Raw genomic sequence first — 20,458 nt, forward strand, 5'->3', positions numbered from 1 at the left:
GGCAGTTGAAGCACCGAAACTTTCCCTTGTTGAATCCAACCTTCTTATCAGCGCTCATTCCCCAATTATTCTTCCCTGTCTTTTTGGCAAACTGTTTTTCCCTAAAGATTGCCATGGCAATTTGCCATGTGATGTCCATTTCCTCAATGTCCTCCGGATGGATTTGATCAAGATTTGCAAATGACAATTGAGGTGGAAGCTCCCCAGCTACAAGTGCATTGTAGCAATTGACTAGCCCTGCGGCAAAGACAAGGTTTTCATCACACTCATTTCCCTTTTAAGAGGAAGCCACATTTGAAGACGAAGCAGTCATGAATGATTGATTATGTGGCTGGGGTATGACTGATGCAGAGGGAGCAGATGGATGAGAGAGCATCTGAGCTTGAGAAGGAGCAGTGAAGGATAAGCCTGCAGATGAATAAGAGAAGGAAGAAAGAGCATTGTTAGATGAAATGCCAAGATTTGCAGCTGAGTATGAGTTGACATGATTTATCTCTCGTTGCTTGTCATCAATATCACACGCTTTGATGACTCCCATCACTTCAGCTAGAGAAAGGCGATTGAGATCCTTAGTCTTTTTAATGACTGCTACATTCATGTCCCAAGATTTTGGGAGGGCATTCAGTAGCTTCTTAATAATTTCGGACTTTGTATAAAAGATCCCTGCCACAGTCATCTCCGTGTTAAGAGTTGTGAATCGCTGCAGCTGAGCCTCAAGAGTCTCTCCAGGCACATAGTTGAACATGTTAAACCGTTGCCGTAGCATGTCTTGGCGACTCTCTCGCATGTCCTCATTTCCCTCATACACCTCAATCAGGGCTTCCCACAATGCTTTAGCAGAAGTGTATTCTCTGAATCCTTGAGCGATGTCTGGTGAGAGAGCCATAGTTAAAATGGCCAATGCCTTTTCTTGTTCCTCTACACTCTCAAAATCTTCATCAGTGTAGTTTTCGATTTTCTTGTCAACCATCTGTCCTGCAACTGTAGTGGTGATTCTGATCGGGTCCTTTATGATGCATTTCCAAACTTTGAAGTCCTTCATCTTTATGTACTTCTCAATTCTATATTTCCACTCGGGGAAACCATCAGCGGACATGAGCCTTGGAATGCGCGTGGTGGTACCCATCACAGCATCGAGTTCTTGATATTGGTTGTGATTTTGTGATTCCATTTTTATTTAAGTTAAAATTAATTAACTATTAAATGAAATTTAATTTTCTGAAAAAAGAATTTTATTTTCAAAAAAAACGTTTGCTGCTAATAATTAACTTCCGAAAATTAGTTTACTGTCGAGCAAAATTTAATTTATTGTCGAAAGCTGATTGCGGCCGTAAACTCCTTGTTTACGGCCGTAAACTCAGTGAAGCTTTGAAAAAATTTTAGCGGTAATTAATCAGAAATCGATTTACGGCCAAAAATTTGTTTACTGTCAAAAATTTTATTTTATTTTTAATGATTTAATGTGATTAAATATGATCTTTAATATTAGCAACCTTAAACCAAAACTCGATTCACTGGTAAGGAACTCCGTTTGCGGTGAAGGAACTTGAAGAGCTTTGGCCGTGAACTCGATGTTTACGGCCGTAAGCTTGGACCGAAAGCTTCTTAAATTTCAGATTTCGACTGAAACAAAAACCCTTTTTCGCTGTGAATAACGATTAGCACAAATACGCAACTGTAAGATGCCTTTGACGTTGGTCTTGCTCTGATACCAATTGTAAAGTCCAAAAATCGAATCTACCAATGATCAAAGACAAATAGTAACCACACAATACGAAATAATAAGCAAAGAAAGAACAAACCAAGCTTGCATACGCTTTATAGCCTTAAAACGTCTGATACGACTTGGTAGAACTCGAAAATACGAAAGGCATCAACAACCTAAAACATCTGACACAATTCCCTATTTATAGCCTTATGACCGTGAGGAGTTTACGGCCGTGAGGAGTTTACGACCGTAAGGAGTTTACGGCCGTAAACTCTAGTACAACCGCAAACTTTAAACAAAAATGTTTTTCATACACAACCCCTATCACTAACTATTATACCTAGACCAAACCATTATACAGGGCCTTTCACATATTATTATGAATAAAATAATATGGATTCATCTTGGAATATTATAAAATATTAGATGAGTGGAGGAATTTACCTTACAACTCCAGGGAGAAATTTAGAATTTTGTTTTCAGTAAGATCTTGTTCTTGCTCTTGAAATGAATCCTTGAGAGAAAATGAGAGGAAAGTGAGAGGGAAATGTGAAAAGTCCAAATTTCCTTCTACCGTCATGCTTAAGAGTGAGAAATTGGAGGGAATCTGTGGTGCATGGGGATCTGATGGTCCATGCATGGATATTTGGTGGGTAAAGCATTGAATACTATGATTTGCATGGGAAATGAGGATTCCATCAACTCACAAAGTCAACCTCTTTGTCCTTATCTTGATTTTGGATAATGTTTTCCTAAATCCCAAACATTTATTTTAATGAAAAATATGTTTAAAATGATTAATTTTAACATTAAATAGGGGTTTTAGGGGTCTTAGTTAAGAAAAACACGAGTTTGGTGGGATTCCAAACATCAAAATCCTTAAAATGCTAAAAAGGTGTGAAATGGTCTAAAATATGAAACTTAGAGGCGAATTCCGATGTTGTAGTTCAATTTCCGGAGCATTTCTCAAAATTCTGGAGTCAACAAGAGGGTTCTGAAGTGTAATTCCTCTTGGCTCCTAAGAAGGTATTCCGGACTAAGAGGGTTCCGGACCAAGAGGTTCAGGAGCAAGAGGTTCAGGGGCAAGATGTTTAAGAGCAAGAGGTTCAGGAGCAAGTCGTTCATGAGTAAGATGTTCAGGAGCAAGACGTTCAGGAGCAAGAGGTTCAGGAGCAAGATGTTCAGGAGCAAGACGTTCAGGAGCAAGACGTTCAGGAGCAAGAGGTTCAGGAGCAAGAGGGTTCCTTTTGGGGTTTCCTATTCCGGTTTTGAGCTGTTTTCGACTGAGGAAGGAACTTAGGGAGATTTGAGACAGATTTGAGATACGTGGAGAGATTTGGGAATGATTTCACATGCTTGGAGAGATTTCACATACTTGGAGAGATTTGGGAGAGATTTCACACACTTGGAGAGATTTGGGAGAGATTTCACACACTTGGAGAGATTTGGGAGAGATATCACACACTTGAAGAGATTTGAGAGATATTTCACATACTTGGAGAGATTTCGCATACTAACACTTCATGGCTCCTTAGGAACTCATACTGTACTCTTAGGTGTTCTAGCACAAGTCTCACAATAGTCCTTGCTTACTTAAGGACGAAATTTCCTTAGTCAAAAGGCTAGTTGTGACACATGTCATTGTTAATATGGGTTCACGTTGGAGTATTCCTACTGACAATGATGGATAGCAACTTCATCAACCCGAAAAGCAGCCAAGACAAGGGCGCAGGAATGTGAAAGCATGGGGTGCAAGGGGTCAACAACAAGAACCACCTCAACCATTTGGGGGTAGGGTACCAACTGAATCGTTTCAAAGTCGGGTTGGTACTTATTTGGATATTCTTCACGGTGGGGTGAATTATCATAACAAAACCACGGATGTCTTGTTTTCTCAATTTCACATCGAGAGACTACCCTTGGTGTCTCCTCATTATCCTTACATTCTAACCTGGGAGGAACTTTGGTCACAACAAGGAGATGGAGTTGGGCCAAGCGGGACAAGAGACGATGGGGATGACTATTGATATTTATCCTTTTTATTTTTAGTCATTTTATTTTCTTAGTATTGTTGGTGTGTTTTATTTTGTGATTTTTTTGTATGATTTAAAACATGTAACCAAATTATGTGATGGTTGTTTTCTACTTTCCAGCAAATTTTTGTTTTGGTCGTAGAATTATTAGCGTGTTGATAGAAGAAGAAAAGAGACAAGAGAAAGTGAGAGAAGTCGTGTGTTTTAGAGAAACGAGTTGAATCTCATAATCTTTGACTAGTGTGGGGTGAATATCGTGTGCGAAGAGAGTTTAGAGAAAAGAGAGGGTTCTAGAAAAATAAGGGTCTTAGAAGAGTCTTAATCCATTAAGAGATCAATTGCATCTTATTTGAAAAGAAGAATTGTTGCAAATCTGCAATATGTAAAGACCCAGTTTTCACGATGCGAGCCTTTACTCCTTACGTCGTGAGCTTGATGCCATCACGTTTACAAGATTAGTTTATATCACACTCACATCATGAGCTTCACTACCCACGTCGTGCGCGGCTAAATATGGCATTTTACTCTACTCTTTAAACCTTACAATGTGGCCTATGCTTTCCCACATTGAGATTCATTTTTCTGAAGATTTTATGCACGACACTTTTTGAAGATGCAAGTTTCTGATTGACATCTTTGAGGGGCGGACGCAGGATTTCATAGTAGGGGTTGCACGGGAATATTAGGGGTTGCACGATAGTAGAAAAAATAAAAAATTTCAAAATTTTCAAAATTTTTTCCACCGCGGCCGGAAAATTTAGGGGTTGCCGGTGCCACCCCGGAACCCCCCTAAATCCGCCCCTGATTATCTTTCTAGGAGAGCTTATGTAGTCATTACAAATAGACTAATATCTCCAACAAAAAAGTTGAAGTTAAGCTCCCTTGATTAAGCATGTAGGAATTGAGCGAAAAAAAAGTGAGATATATATAAAAAAAACAGAGAAAATAGCAAAAGTTGTAAGAATTTTGGATTTGTCAAAGTACGAAGATCAAAAGATCAAAAGTTCTGAAGAATCAAAAGTTGAAGATACCAAAAATCAAACAAAATGCTGGTGAATTCAAAGAAATCAAAGAGAAATTATGAAAAAAGAGATGAATTCCAAGGAGCTCCATTGTGGTACCAAAGCTTTAGTTCTTTCTAGATAATGTATGCTTGGGTAGCTTAACCAAAAATAATTTGAGGTTAACAAAGATTTATGAGGATTGATTTGGAGGGTTGCAAAAATGAGTGTCGTATAAATTAAAGGGTGAATGTTCATAAGGATTGTGATTATTTAAGACTGGGAAGTTTTTAAGAACCTAGACACAAATATACGCATTGAGGTCTTGGTATAATAGATGAGATCAAATGGATTGTCTTGTGTGATATTTGTGATGAAAGTTCAATTTAAAAAATTAGTTTTGCTTGAGACATGCAAAAGATAAGTGTGGGGTATTTTGATATTGTCATATTTATACATATTTTTAGGCAATATTTTAATGCATTTTAAGAAATATTTTGGTTAATTGCAACGATATGTGATATTTATTGAAATAATTTACATTTTACAGCTAAATAGGACACTCTTGAAGAATAAGGACCAGAAGTGACAAGCATTGGAACTTTGGAGGATTGGAGCTTAAAGAAGAAGATTTCAGCTAAAATAACCAAGCTCCATGACAGGAGACATCAATTCTCACAACGTGAGAAGGGAAATTCTAGAAGATTACTACACATAAGCCAAAATCCTTACACGATACAGATAAATACCAATCTAAAGACATGAGACTCCTATCTCACAATGTGATGTAACACCCGCAGATTCGGGCTAGTCAATTTAGAAACAATTAGCGTAAAAAATGAGTTTTTATGGAAGAATATTTAGAAGGATTAACCTGAACCAAGTTATAGTATATGTTACAAGGGTCCCGTACATATAAAGAACACTGAAATCTGAGTTTTAATGAAGAAGTTATGGCTCGTCGAAGTTTTACGGCGAATTCGACACGACACCGCGTAACGTAAAAAGTGACTTTTTGATAAAATAATTTTTAGCCTTAGTGATCTAAACAAAAGTTGTAGTATACGTTAAACCAAGAACATACAAAAAAATAACGCTTAAATTTGACTTCGTATGAGGAAGTTATGATTTTTCGAAGTTTCGGTTTAGCGGTGTACAACCCGAAATTCGAATATTAGATCGAGTGGTTTCTAGCCGACACAACCTAAATGAGAATCGAAGATCTCGTTAATAGTAGCGTAACGATAAAAAGACAGACGAAAACGGACGTTGGATGAAGAAGTTATGATTTTTTAAGGGACCAATCATGTCCCGGCCTGTTAAAAATATAACTTTAAAAATAAAGTCAAATTTAGCCGACGGAGTCTAATTGAAAGTTGTAGGGTACGGTCCCGCCTACACGTAGATATAAAGAACGTCAAAAACGGAGTTCGTATGAACGAGTTATAAAATATAATAGCATATTTACGTATTAAAATAAAATATATATATATATATATATATATATATATATATATATATATATATATATATATATATCATTAGAAAGGTATTGATGATGCGGTCATTATAAGACTATTGTTGAGTATTTTCGATATTAGTTTAGTATAATAATCATTAAATCTATTTAAAATAGTTCTATGAAGGGGTGTTTAGTCGTTTATATAACTATAAGGTCATTAAGTAATTATGGAGGGTAGTTTTTGTAAATTCAATTACTACAAATAAGAGCCTTGGGCTCTCAAATTTCTTACACCATTCTCTTGATTCAAGAGTCTTTCTCGTCTTATCCCCCGAGCATTTCGGTCCCTCGTGATTCGACTTCTCTTTCTGTAGTTTTAGTATAGTAAGGTGAGCGTTGAAGCGCTACACGAATCTTTCTTAGAAAGATTCAGCGACAAAGTTCTGCCCCTGCAGAGCCCGACTCCTAGCTAAAACCCCCTTGTAAGTAAGTTATGTTTACCCTATTTTAAATATAGTTTATATTTAAAATTAGTATTGTCATTATGAACTTATAATAAATATTTGAGCTATTATTATGACTTATATAAGTATCGTTATAATATCTTTTTAACTACTCGCGGTACGGGGAATCTGATTTAAATGGCCACATAGGGTTGTTGGATTTCAGAAGTGCTATATGCCAAAATGGTCCTGCCCTCTGGTGTTTTATGTCTGCCCCTGTATGTACATAGCGGTTGGAAAGTATTGTTTAAACACTTATATAATAATAATAATAATAATAATAATAATAATAATAATAATAATAATAATAATAATAATAATAATAATAATAAGACTAATAATTAGTCATGGTAAATATTAGTCTAAAATCTAGTGGTAATAATATTAGGTTTCGTCGAATGAAATTATTTTAAATAAATGAAGCGTTGTCCGAGTACCGAGTCACCACCTTATCAAGTGAGTGCATGGTCCCTTTCATCTCGCACATTGATATGAAGTATTTTATATAAATTACGTGCTGTGAGTGCATAGTTACTTTCATTTTACACATAGATATGAAGTATTTTATTTAAATTACGTGTTATGTGTGCATATTATTTGAATAGTTGCTGTCTATGCTGGATAAATGATTTTTTACATGTTTTAAATGATCTAAACTGTATATTTATTTTATACCTACAAATATGTTGGGATAAAGCATGGATAGATGAAATAGTTGGTGTGTGATGAAATAAAATGATGAGAGATAGGTGATGATATAAAGGTGATGATAATTAGATACACAGATGATGATGAATAGGTGATGTAGGATGAAAGGAGATACCATAACCTTAACCAACAATTTGGCGATGTAGTCATCTACCAGAGTATAGATGGCGACCACAGACTATTCTAGACAACCTCGTGGAAACACCAGTAGGCTCATAACCTGTAGGTGATGAATTACGAGTTCGGACGATGTTGTAACTACGTATTCATGTGATGATACTTTAAATCTTACTATGAATTACGAGTTCAGGCGATGTTGTAACTATGTATTCATGCGATGATACTCCAACCCTTACTAGGCACGTATGAAGAGAGTAATCCCCGAATCATTACTATCTATGCGATGTAGGCGATGATCCTTAGGAAAAGTCCTTAGGAAAGAACATGTAAGGAAATGCGATGTAAAGAGACGAGTGGTAAATACGATATAGGAGATGACCCTTAAGATAGTTCTTTAGGGAATATTAAATGAAGAAAATGGGGATGAGTCATCGGGTTAATTGTTTGACATGTATTATGTGAAGAAACAAATTAACTATATTATTGTGGTTTGAAAACCCTATGTACTCACCAGGTTTCCCAACCTGACCCCCTCAGTTTACTTTTATCACAGGTGACGATATGAAGTTACATTACACTGAGAGATTAAGGAGATATGTATCACTAGTATAAATAAATGTAAGTTCTGTTTATGCTTATGTTTCTGTATTGACGATAACATCCCGAATGTTTTAAAATGAATAAAATACGTTTCATCAGAAATGCTTTGATAATGTATTTATCATGTTTTTTTCTGGGAACAAATTCCACAACATTTTTAATAAAAGAGGTACTCTAGTTTTTATAAAGCATAAACAAAATCGGTCTTTTCTGGCCGTGAAAATGGGGATGTCACATGTGAGCCACATATTTTTAAAAAATATATAAATCCCTTTGCATATACGATTTGAAGGCTTTCGGAGAAGGATATTCTAAGATACTTGAATTTGGAAGTCAGAAACCTGCAAAAAACACACTTTAGAATAGGAGTTGCTTGAAGATTAAGAATTTGAAGATCAAATCATTACACTTGGTTTGCATTACTTGAATCATGTCAATTCCTATTGAATTTGTGTTATTGATTTTTGTTATGTGTAGCTAAATTAGTTTACTTTCATTTAGTTGGATGAAACCTTAAAACTATGGTTTATTTTATTATTTTATTTATGGATTTATAAAGTTGGAGTTATGCTTGTATTTGATTATTATTACCTAGCATGTTAAAGTTTGTGAATTGGTTGCTTAAACTTTCTTTTAAATATCCAATGTACTTTTTCTCTTATCTCTCTAGAAAGACAATCCTCTCCAGCCACCTCCACGGCTGCACCTTCAAACATAGGGCTGGAAATTCTCGATAGGGCTGGCAATTCTCGACACGACACGCGACACAACCCGCGACACAACACGAAATAAATGGGTTTGGGTTGAGTTTTTCAACCCGCCAACCCGTTTATTAAAAGGGTCATATATGGGTTTTTCAAAAAATAAACGGGTTGACCCGCCACCCCGTTTATATTCTTAATAAAAAATTATTTTATTTTTAAATGTATTTATGTATCAAGTATTAATATTTAATAAGTATTATATAATATATACCATTGGTTCATAGACCATTTGACTGTTTTGACATTTTGACTCATGGTGGATGGTCTAAGGTCGTAAGTGGTAACCTATAAGGCTAAGTCTGTAACATGTTTCTATAAATGTTTTTAATTTTCATTTGGATGCTTAAGACTTAAATGTCTAAAATTAGGACTCACGAACCTAAATTAACCCACAAACCCGACAACCTGTGAACCCGTATAAATAAATGGGTTGGCGGGTCATATATGGGTGTAACACCGTGAATTTCAAAATAATTTTTCGCAAAATATAAAAACATTTTTCATTTAATTTTCATAAAACATCAAGTTTAAATCTCCAATTCACATCATACAAAATCCCAAGATCACATATAAAAATTCCATGCGTGTGTACAAATCAAGTCGGCGCCTTCCCACGGTCATCACTAGTACCTGAAACAAACAACACTAACACTGTAAGCACAAAGCTTAGTGAGTTCCCCAAAATACCACATATAACACATATTAGCCACTCGAGGCTATAACTCTGTGGGTCCGTGCACCCATACTCTATGAACCCTCAGGTTCTAACTCTGGGAACCTTCCGGTTCCAACTCTATAAGCATGCACAGGATAAATCACATAGACATCATGTAGTACAACACATAGCATACACATAACATACACATACTCTGTCACATAACTCTGATTACCTACTCAAGGTAAAGTATAGTGAGAAGACTCACCTCGTATATCTCGATAACTCGCGAATCCTGGAAATCACTCGTGCTCGATCCTCCGAGCTATAATCCTCCTATAACATCATATATCTCTAATTAACACTTTTACCACTAAGGTTGACTACCCGTATCAAATCAACACTGGTCAACTCTGGTCAACGGTCAACGGTCAACTTTGACCGGACTCGGCGAGTGCACTAGAGCGACTCGGCGAGTCTAAGCATTTTCACCAACTCTCTAGTATTCTCTTTTGACACATCGAGTACTCCCCTGACTCGATGAGTTCCACCGGGCATGAATCGCGGGGCCACCACGACTCAACTCGCCGAGTCTCAAGAACAACTCGGCGAGTTCCAGCTCGACTCAGTCCATCTGTCAACCCTCTCTAACTCTCCCTGACTCACTGAGTCAACCCATAACTCGGTAGGACCACTCGCTGAGTGGTTAAGGACAATCTTCACGCTACTCGCCGAGTCTGTTTTTCAGACTCGGCGAGTCCATGCCATGCATCAACTCAAACTAGCTTCTGAGGTCAGATCCGCTCCATCCACTCATAGATCTGGCCCTCCTAAGCTCATTCATCACGTAAAGTTCATGTCTTGGTTACCATGCAACACCTACAAGGCTCTTTTTGGAGAGATGACCTCTAAGATGGCAACCCTAGACTCCAACCCAAAAGGAAGGACATAAAGCATGACATTAGGGACTCTCTGGACCTACTAAGGTCCAGATCTAAGCACCATATCCCCATGGGACCTCTCACACTTCAAATACAAAGCAAATAAGGCATGAAGAAACCCTAGATTTGACCATATCAACAAAAATACGGAAATAAGCTCTGAATGATACCTCAAGAAGCCTCCTGTGATGAAATGAAAGTAGATCCAAGCTCCCCAACTCTTCTAGCTTGACTTTCCTCTTCCTTTCTTGCAAATACACACAAATTTGGTGAACAATGTCCTTTATCTCACTCACAAGAACCCTCAGCTGCTTTGGTGCTCTCAAGATCAAGGTAGCCGCAATGAAGGGCCATAAGGTCCTTTAAATAGGGCTTAGGACCGGGAAATTAGGGTTTCATTAAACAGCGAGGACTCGCCGAGTCCATTCCTTGGACTCGCCGAGTCCAGGCGCGAACCCGCGTCCTGAACCGCGATCCTACTCGGCAAGTTTGAGCTCCAACTCGCCGAGTCCCCTCACAAAACTCCAAAAATATAAGCATAAAAGATGCCTGGAAATCCGGGTTGTTACAATTCTCCCCCACTTGAACTAGACTTCGCCCTCGAAGTCTCGCTCTGCAAATAGCTCCGGATGCTGCTCACGCATCTCACGCTCCGGCTCCCAGGTCATCTCTGATCCCTTTTGATGCTGCCACCGAACCAACACCAGGGGTACCTCCTTGTTCCTCAAAACCTTGATCTTCCGATCTCTGATGGCCACTGGTCTCTCGGCATAATTCAGGCTCGCATCCACCTGAATATCCTCTAATGGAACCACTGCCGACTCATCGGCTATACACTTCCTCAGCTGCGACACATGAAAAGTGTCGTGAATCTGCCCCAACTCTGCTGGCAAATCCAAACGATAGGCTACCCGGCCTACCCTCGCGGTCACACGGAAAGGACCAATATATCGGGGCCCCAACTTGCCCCTCTTCCTGAATCGAATCACTCCTTTCCAAGGAGAGACCTTCAGGAATACAAGGTCGCCAACCTGAAACTCAAGCTCGGACCGGCGTCTATCTGCATAACTCTTCTGTCGGCTCTGAGCGGTCAACAACCTCTGTCTGACCTGCTGAATCTGCTCTGTCGTCCGAAGCATGATCTCTGTACTGCCCATCACCCTCTGACCAACCTCTCCCCAACAAATGAGGGTCCGACACCTCCTCCCATACAACAGCTCAAAGGGTGGCATACCAATGCTCGAATGATGGCTGTTGTTGTAGGAAAACTCTGCCAAGGGAAAATATGCATCCCAGCTACCCCCGAAATCCAACACACATGCTCGGAGCATGTCCTCGAGCGTCTGAATCGTCCGCTCACTCTGACCGTCTGTCTGGGGATGATATGCAGTACTAAAATGCAGTCTAGTACCCAACTCCTCATGAAACTTCTTCCAGAATCTGGAAGTGAAGTGCACATCATGGTCTGAAACAATCGAGATCGGCACCCCATGCTGAGATACCACTTCCCTCACATACACCTCCGCCAATTTCTCTGCTGAAAAACTCTCACTGATGGCAAGGAAGTGAGCGCTCTTCGTCAACCTGTCCACAATCACCCAAATTGCATCAACTCCCCTGGCAGTCCTTGGCAATTTGGTGATGAAATCCATAGTGATCTGTTCCCACTTCCATTCGGGAACCTCCAATGGCTGCAACTTACCATGCGGCCTCTAGTGCTCGGCCTTAACCCTACGGCAGGTCAAGCACCTCTCAACAAACCACGCGACATCCCTCTTCATACAGGGCCACCAATACTCCTTTCTCATATCCAAATACATCTTAGTGGCCCCCGGATGGATCGAAAATTTCGACCGATGAGCCTCCTCCATCAAAATGGTACGCGTTCCTCCCACAAACGGCACCCAGATACGCCCCTGAAATGTCATAAGCCCCCGACCATCGGTAACGAACTCTGAAACCAAACCAACAACCCGTTCCCTCTTCTGCATCTCGGGTTGCATAGTTGCGGCCTATGCCCCACGAATGGCGTCCAACACTGGAGCTATCACGGTCAATCTCAAACATACCTCCCGCAGCGGGATGCTCTCCGCCCTGTGGCTCAAAGCATCGGCTACCACATTAGCCTTGCCTGGGTGGTACAGGATCTCACAATCATAATCCTTGACCACATCCAACCACCTTCTCTGACGCATATTTAGGTTGGGCTGATCCATCAAATACTTCAAGCTCTTATGGTCCGTGTAAATCGTACACCGAACCCCATACATGTAGTGAAGCCAAATCTTGAGGGCGAACACCACTGCCCCCAACTCTAGATCATGGGTGGGATATCTCGTCTCATGAGGCTTCAGCTGCCTCGATGCATATGCTATCACATGCCCTCTTTGCATCAGCACCGCTCCCAACCCCAAGATCGATGCATCACAGTATACCACAAAGTCCTCCATCCCTTCTGGGAGAGCTAACACCGGGGCTCCGTACAACCTTTGGCGAAGTGTCTCAAAGGAGGCCTGCTGCCCGGGGCCCCATGAAAAAGCAACACCCTTCCGGGTCAATCTGGTGAGTGGAACTGCGATCTTAGAGAAATCCCTGATAAACCTCCGATAATACCCTGCCAACCCTAGGAAACTCCTGATCTCGGAGGGTGACTTCGGCACCTCCCAACTCATCACCGCCTCAACCTTGGCCGGATCGACCAATATCCCTTCCTGGTTAACGAGATGTCCTAAGAACTGGACCTCCCGCAACCAAAAATCACACTTGGAGAATTTGGCATAAAGCCTCTCCAATCTCAGAACTCCGAGAACCTCTCTCAAATGCTCCTCATGCTGCTCTCTAGATCTCGAATATACCAGAATGTCATCGATAAATACAATCACCGACCGATCCGGCATCGGCCTACACACTCGGTTCATGAGATCCGTGAACACTGCCGGGGCATTGGTGAGCCCGAAAGGCATCACCACAAACTCGTAATGCCTATAACGCGTCCTAAACGCTGTTTTCTAGACGTCCTCATCCCGCACCCTCACCTGATGATATCCAGACCTCAAATCGATCTTGGAGAACCAAGATGCTCCCTGCAACTGATCGAACAAATCGTCGATCCTCGGCAACGGGTAACGGTTCTTGACCGTCAGCTTTTTCAACTCCCGGTAATCAATACACATCCGGTGTGAACCATCCTTCTTTTTGACGAACAGGATAGGCGCTCCCCACGGTGAGCTGCTCGGCCGAATAAACCCCTTCCCCAGCAGCTCCTAAAGCTGTGCGGATAACTCTTGCATCTCTGGATGTGCAAGGCAATAAGGCACCTTAGCGATAGGCGCGGCCCCCGGAACCAAATCGATACTGAACTCCACTTGCCTCACAGGAGGCACACCCGGCAACTCCTCGGGAAATACATCCGGGAACTCACGCACCACCGGAACCTCCTCAACTGAACTCAGTCTCTCGGAAACCACCCGCGTATCCGTCACATATGCCACAAAACCCTTACAGCCCTGCTGTAGACACTGCCTCGCCCTAGCGGCCGAACAAAACGCCGATCCTGAACGTGTACCATCGTCGTACACCGAAAGAACTCCCCCACTAGGGTCTTGTATGGTCACCAGCTGACGCTCGCATTCGATAACCGCACCGAATCTGCTCAACCAGTCCATGCCCACAATGACACAGACATCACCCATCGCAATAGGAACCAGATCAATCGGGAACTCAACACCGAAAATCTCGACTACGCAACCTCGGAGAACCTCCGTGGCATATATCACCCTCTCATCAGCTATGGAAACTCTCAGAGGCCGACCCAACGCCTCACGACTAACACTGATATGCTGACTAAAAGCCAAAGATACAAAAGACCGACTCGCACCCGAGTCAAATAACACCAAGGCAGGTACAGAATTCACAAGAAAAGTACCTACGCATAACATAACATAAGCATAATACCTCAACATCAAAATAAATACATGAAAGAATACATACCAGCCACGACATCGGGCGCTGCGCGGACCTCCTCCGCGGTCAGCTGAAAGGCTCTCCCTCGTGCCCTCGGTGCCTCGGCCTTCACCGGCCGACTCTCTGTAGCTCTGATGGCGGCAGGGGAAGATCCCTGAGGTGCTCCCTGAGCTGATCCCCGCAACTGCAGACACTCCGCCTTCTGGTGTCCGGTCTGGTTGCAGTGAAAACATACCGTAAACCCCTTGGGGCAGTCCTTGGCCATATGCCCCTCCTTGCCACACTTGTAGCAAGATCCCGCTCTGCAGACTCCATCATGACCCTTGCCACACTTCCCACAAGTGCGGCCCTTCTGGCTCCCTGGTTTGGGATCAGCTGGCTTGGCCCGCTTGGCTACCGGCTGAGGCTATGCCGGTCGCCGATCCCTTCCCTGAGACTCCGCCTCCTCCCTGGCCTGAGTCTCTAGCTCAATCTCCCTCTTCAGGGAATTTGCCTGAAGCTCAGCAAATGTACGGTACGAGGAGTTCGCCGCGAACTCCCGAATGTCTCGTCTCAAAATGCTCAAATATCGGCTCATACGTGCCTGCTCAGTGGACACGTGCTCAGGGCAGAACATCACCCTCTCATGGAACATCCTGGTAATCGCTGTAACTGACTCAGTACCCTACTTGAGGGTCAGAAACTCCTGGGCCAAACGCTCCCTCTCTACCTGGGGAACGTACTCATCTTGGAACATGTCAGTGAACCTCTCCCAGGTCACTACCGCAAGCTCAGCAGGCGTAAAATGCGTCGTCACAAACTTCCACCAGTCCTTCGCTCCCAAGTGAAGCTGGTTCAGCGCGAACCGAACCTTCAAATGCTCATGAGATGACCAAGTGAAGAAACACCCCTTTATATCAGAAATCCACCTCATAGCTACCACCGGATCCTGGGTCCCATCAAACTCTGGTGGTTTTGTGTTGCTGAACTCCCGGAACAGCAACGCATCACCACCTTGCGGCCTCACGGCAGCAATAGCTGCGGTGGCCGCTGCAACAGCAGCCTCAGAAAGAGCGGCATAACGCTCGTCAAAGGTCTCAATCAGCGTGGTCTTAATAGACCCGAACATCTCTGGTATCTCTGCCCTGATGACCACATCCACCTCCTCGTGGATGATCCGACGGATCTCCTCATCACTGGTCTCGCTGCTCTCAGGCATCAAACATGTCCTCACCATGATCTACCTTTGAAATACAACATACGAAACATTAGAACCCCTTCGAGCATACTCACACTTGACAACTCATTCCTCCTTGATCCTTGGTATTCCAAAGATTCTTACTTGGGTTGTACACCGCTCTGGTGCTTTCAGTAGTACGGGCCCAATACTACTGTCCGCACCGTATCAGAATACACCCCAAGTCCTCCTCTTCGGATCCTAAATTCCAAGTACTCTATCATGCATAGACCACTCTCTAATAGATCTCTCATAAGCCCCTCGCTACTACCTACTCACTCTCAAGCATCTCATAGCAGCTCACCTCTTCCTAGGCTAAGGCATCACAAATCAGGCCACTCTAGTCCTAATAGGAATACCTAGCCTACTCTAGCATGCAAATACATCATATCAGTAACAATATCACATAACATGAGGGTATTTTGGGAAATCACCGTTCGGGCGCGGACTGATCGTACACACAACTCTGCTCTGCGTTTTTCAAAAATCTTTTACTCTTTTTGAAAATACTTCTCAAATCCTCAGTTTGAGTTCAAATACGCCCGAAGGTGTACTCGAATCCCTCAAACCAAGGCTCTGATACCAACTTGTAACACCGTGAATCTCAAAATAATTTTTCGCAAAATATAAAAACATTTTTCATTTAATTTTCATAAAACATCAAGTTTAAATCTCCAATTCACATCATACAAAATCCCAAGATCACATATAAAAATTCCATGCGTGTGTACCGATCAAGCCGGCGCCTTCCCACGGTCATCACTAGTACCTGAAACAAACAACACTAACACTGTAAGCACAAAGCTTAGTGAGTTCCCCAAAATACCACATATAACACATATTAGCCACTCGAGGCTATAATTCTGTGGGTCCGTGCACCCATACTCTGTGAACCCTCATGTTCTAACTCTGGGAACCTTCCGGTTCTAACTCTATAAGCATGCATAGCATAAATCACATAGACATCATGCAGTACAACACATAGCATACACATAACATACACATACTCTGTCACATAACTCTGATTACCTACTCAAGGTAAAGTATAGTGAGAAGACTCACCTCGTATATCTCGATAACTCGCGAATCCTGGAAATCACTCGTGCTCGATCCTCCGAGCTATAATCCTCCTATAACATCATATATCTCTAATTAACACTTTTACCACTAAGGTTGACTACCCCTATCAAATCAACACTGGTCAACGGTCAACGGTCAACTTTGACCGGACTCGGCGAGTGCACTAGAGCGACTCGACGAGTCTAAACGTTTTCACCAACTCTCTAGGATTCTCTTTTGACACGTCGAGTACTCCCCTGACTCGACGAGTTCCACCTGGCATGAATCGCAGGGCCACCACAACTCAACTCGCCGAGTCTCAAGAACAACTCGGCGAGTTCCAGCTCGACTCAGTCCACCTGTCAACCCTCTCTAACTCTCCTTGACTCACTGAGTCAACCCATAACTCAGCAGGACCACTCGCTGAGTGGTTAAGGACAATCTTCATGCTACTTGCCGAGTCTGTTCTTCAGACTCGACGAGTCCATGCCATGCATCAACTCAAACTAGCTTCTGAGGTCAGATCCGCTCCATCCACTCATAGATCTGGCCCTCCTAAGCTCATTCATCACGTAAAGTTCATGTCTTGGTTACCATGCAACACCTACAAGGCTCTTTTTGGAGAAATGACCTCTAAGATGGCAACCCTAGACTCCAACCCAAAAGGAAGGACATAAAGCATGACATTAGGGACTCTCTGGACCTACTAAGGTCCAGATCTAAGCACCATATCCCCATGGGACCTCTCACACTTCAAATACAAAGCAAATAAGGAATGAAGAAACCCTAGATTTGACCATATCAACAAAAATACGGAAATAAGCTCTGAATGATACCTCAAGAAGCCTCCTGTGATGAAATGAAAGTAGATCCAAGCTCCCCAACTCTTCTAGCTTGACTTTCCTCTTCCTTTCTTGCAAATACACACAAATTTGGTGAACAATGGCCTTTATCTCACTCACAAGAACCCTCAGCTGCTTTGGTGCTCTCAAGATCAAGGTAGCCGCAATGAAGGGCCATAAGGTCCTTTAAATAGGGCTTAGGACCGGGAAATTAGGGTTTCATTAAACAGCGAGGACTCGCCGAGTCCATTCCTTGGACTCGCCGAGTCCAGGCGCGAACCCGCGTCCTGAACCGCGATCCTACTCAGCAAGTTTGAGCTCCAACTCGCCGAGTCCCCTCACAAAACTTCAAAAATATAAGCATAAAAGATACCTGGAAATCCGGGCTGTTACAATGGGTTTATGTTCCAAACCCGCCGACCCGTGACCCGCCAACCCGTGACCTGTATATTTAAATGGGTCATGTTTGGGTTGGCATATTTTGACCCGCTAACCCGCCAACCCGCGACACACCAACCCGAACATGACATGATTGCCAGGCCTATTCAAACACCATCTTCTACCCCCACCTTTGGACTTTGGTACAACCCCATCGCTTCAGCCACCTTGCTACCACTGCCACAACCGTAGCCATCAGCTTCCCTTACCACCATCGCGGCTCAAAACCAACGCATTCAAGTATATCGGTTATAGCCGGCAAACACGCCATTGTAGATGTCATTGATACCTCTACCTCTACAAGTGTCGTTGTTAGCCACTGAAGGCACCTAGATCTAAACATCGATCTCTTCGAACTAACCTAGATTTAACCTCGATTTACCTGTCTCTTTCTCTCTAACAACTTTGTTTGGGTTGAATACTTTATACTTGTGATCTTTTAGCTTTTTAGTTTTGATTTTCAGATATGTAAATATAAATGAATCGTTGAGGTTTATGCGTAGATTAGTCAGGTAAGAAGTAAAGTTGTAAAGGATGACCAAAATTTGAATATATAAGCTGTTATATTTTGTTAGATCTGATTTTTTTTCCTATACGTAGGGCATGTTTGGCATAGAGCTTTTGGCAGCACGAGCGTTTAGTTTTTAGTTTTAACAAAGCGCTCCGATTCTAAAAGCTACTTCATGTATCGTTTAACAAAACGCTCCTGAGCTTTTGAAATCAATTTCCATAATACCCTTAAAAATATATTTATATATTTATTTATTTTTAATCGATTGTCTTTTTATGTAATTTTATATATTTCAAAAGCTTCTAGCTACTTTTGCTAAACATTCATATAACAAATAAATTAAAAGTTATAACTTTCCGCTACCTGCTACACGCTACCAGCTAACCGCTACTCGCTTTCAGCTCACAATTACTTTTGCCAAACACGCCCGTATGAATCATGTTTTGTAATATGATTTGGAAATGGTGTTTGATATAGATCCATAAATCTGAACATGGTCCGTCAAATAACAAATAAAAATGTCTAAGCGATTTAGATTTATAAAACATTTGAATTGTTTTTTTATTTTAATGGAGGAACTTATGATACAATTATATTTTATAACTCAAGAAATTTTAAGAATTCATTATCGAAAATAATATTTGGTATAAAAAATTAAGAAATGGTTTGGGAAGCATTCTATACAAATTAAGATAATTTAAATACGATGAATTTATTTTATACAAGATATTAAATATTTCAAGAAATTAAATAAATTGTAAATAGTGTCAATTTATTCTAAAAGAGACATTAGCATGTATTATTTTTAGTCTTTTTTAAATTGTTGTTAAAAAGCTACAAAAATACCCTAACAAATTCTTGAATGTGCTCCGTAATTAGGGGAATTTTTTTTTGCACCAATAACCTATAGCCTAATTATTTTATTTAAAAATTTCATTTTCAATCATTCCTTTTTTACTTATAATATTAAGTACGAGAGATGGTGATTTTTTGCCATTAATTAGAATGCAAGAAGAATAAAATTTTGCCATTAATTACAATTCAAGAAGAATAGACTCAATGGAACGAAAATCAATGACTGTTTATTAAGAAACCACTAAAATATTATAAATGGCTAAATCTTTTTGCTAATGAACTTAGTACAACAGTTTTTCAATCAAGAAAATGTAGCATTGGAACTTCCACCTATCCATAGTGGAGTGCTGCTATATTTGTACAAAGAAGGGAGACGCCATCAATTTTTTGGTTGGTCATAATTACATGATTGTTGTATTAAAATAATCTTAATATTATTATAGGATTATTTTTAAGGGTCGGCGAAAGAGAAATTCCATTTGTTATTAAAATAATTTTAATTTAATATTATAGGATTATTTTTAGAGATTTGCTAAAGAGACATTCCATTTGGTGATTTAGCTATGGGGTTGACTAAAGAGACATTTTATTTGACTATTTAGACAACCCTACAACCAATCATTACATAATAATTATTTTTAAATTATGATTATCTCATAGTTTTCAACATGCCATTTATTATTCACAAATTTAATCTTTAAAAATTAATTGGGTCAAATTTAGTCCCTAAAAATTAGTTGTATCAATTAAGAACCTTTTTTTTCATAAATTTGTTCATGTAATATGATTATAAAAGTCATTAGTTGGTTAAAGAAGAACAAAAAGAAAGCGTTCACTTTTAAAGTCGACTTTGAAAAAGCTTTTGATTGTATCAACTGGGAATTCCTGGATTCAATCATGCACCAAATGGATTTTGGGGATAAATGGCGAGCATGGATTCGTGGATGTCTAACTTCAGCAAGGGTCTCGGTTATTATTAATGGTGCAGCAACAAAAGAATTTGGTATGGAACGGGGTGTGAGGCAGGGGGATCCGCTGTCCCCATTTTTGTTTATCATAGCTGCTGAAGGACTCCACGT

This window comes from Lactuca sativa, chromosome 7 (assembly GCF_002870075.4).
Source record: "Lactuca sativa cultivar Salinas chromosome 7, Lsat_Salinas_v11, whole genome shotgun sequence".
Taxonomy (NCBI): Eukaryota; Viridiplantae; Streptophyta; class Magnoliopsida; order Asterales; family Asteraceae; genus Lactuca; species Lactuca sativa.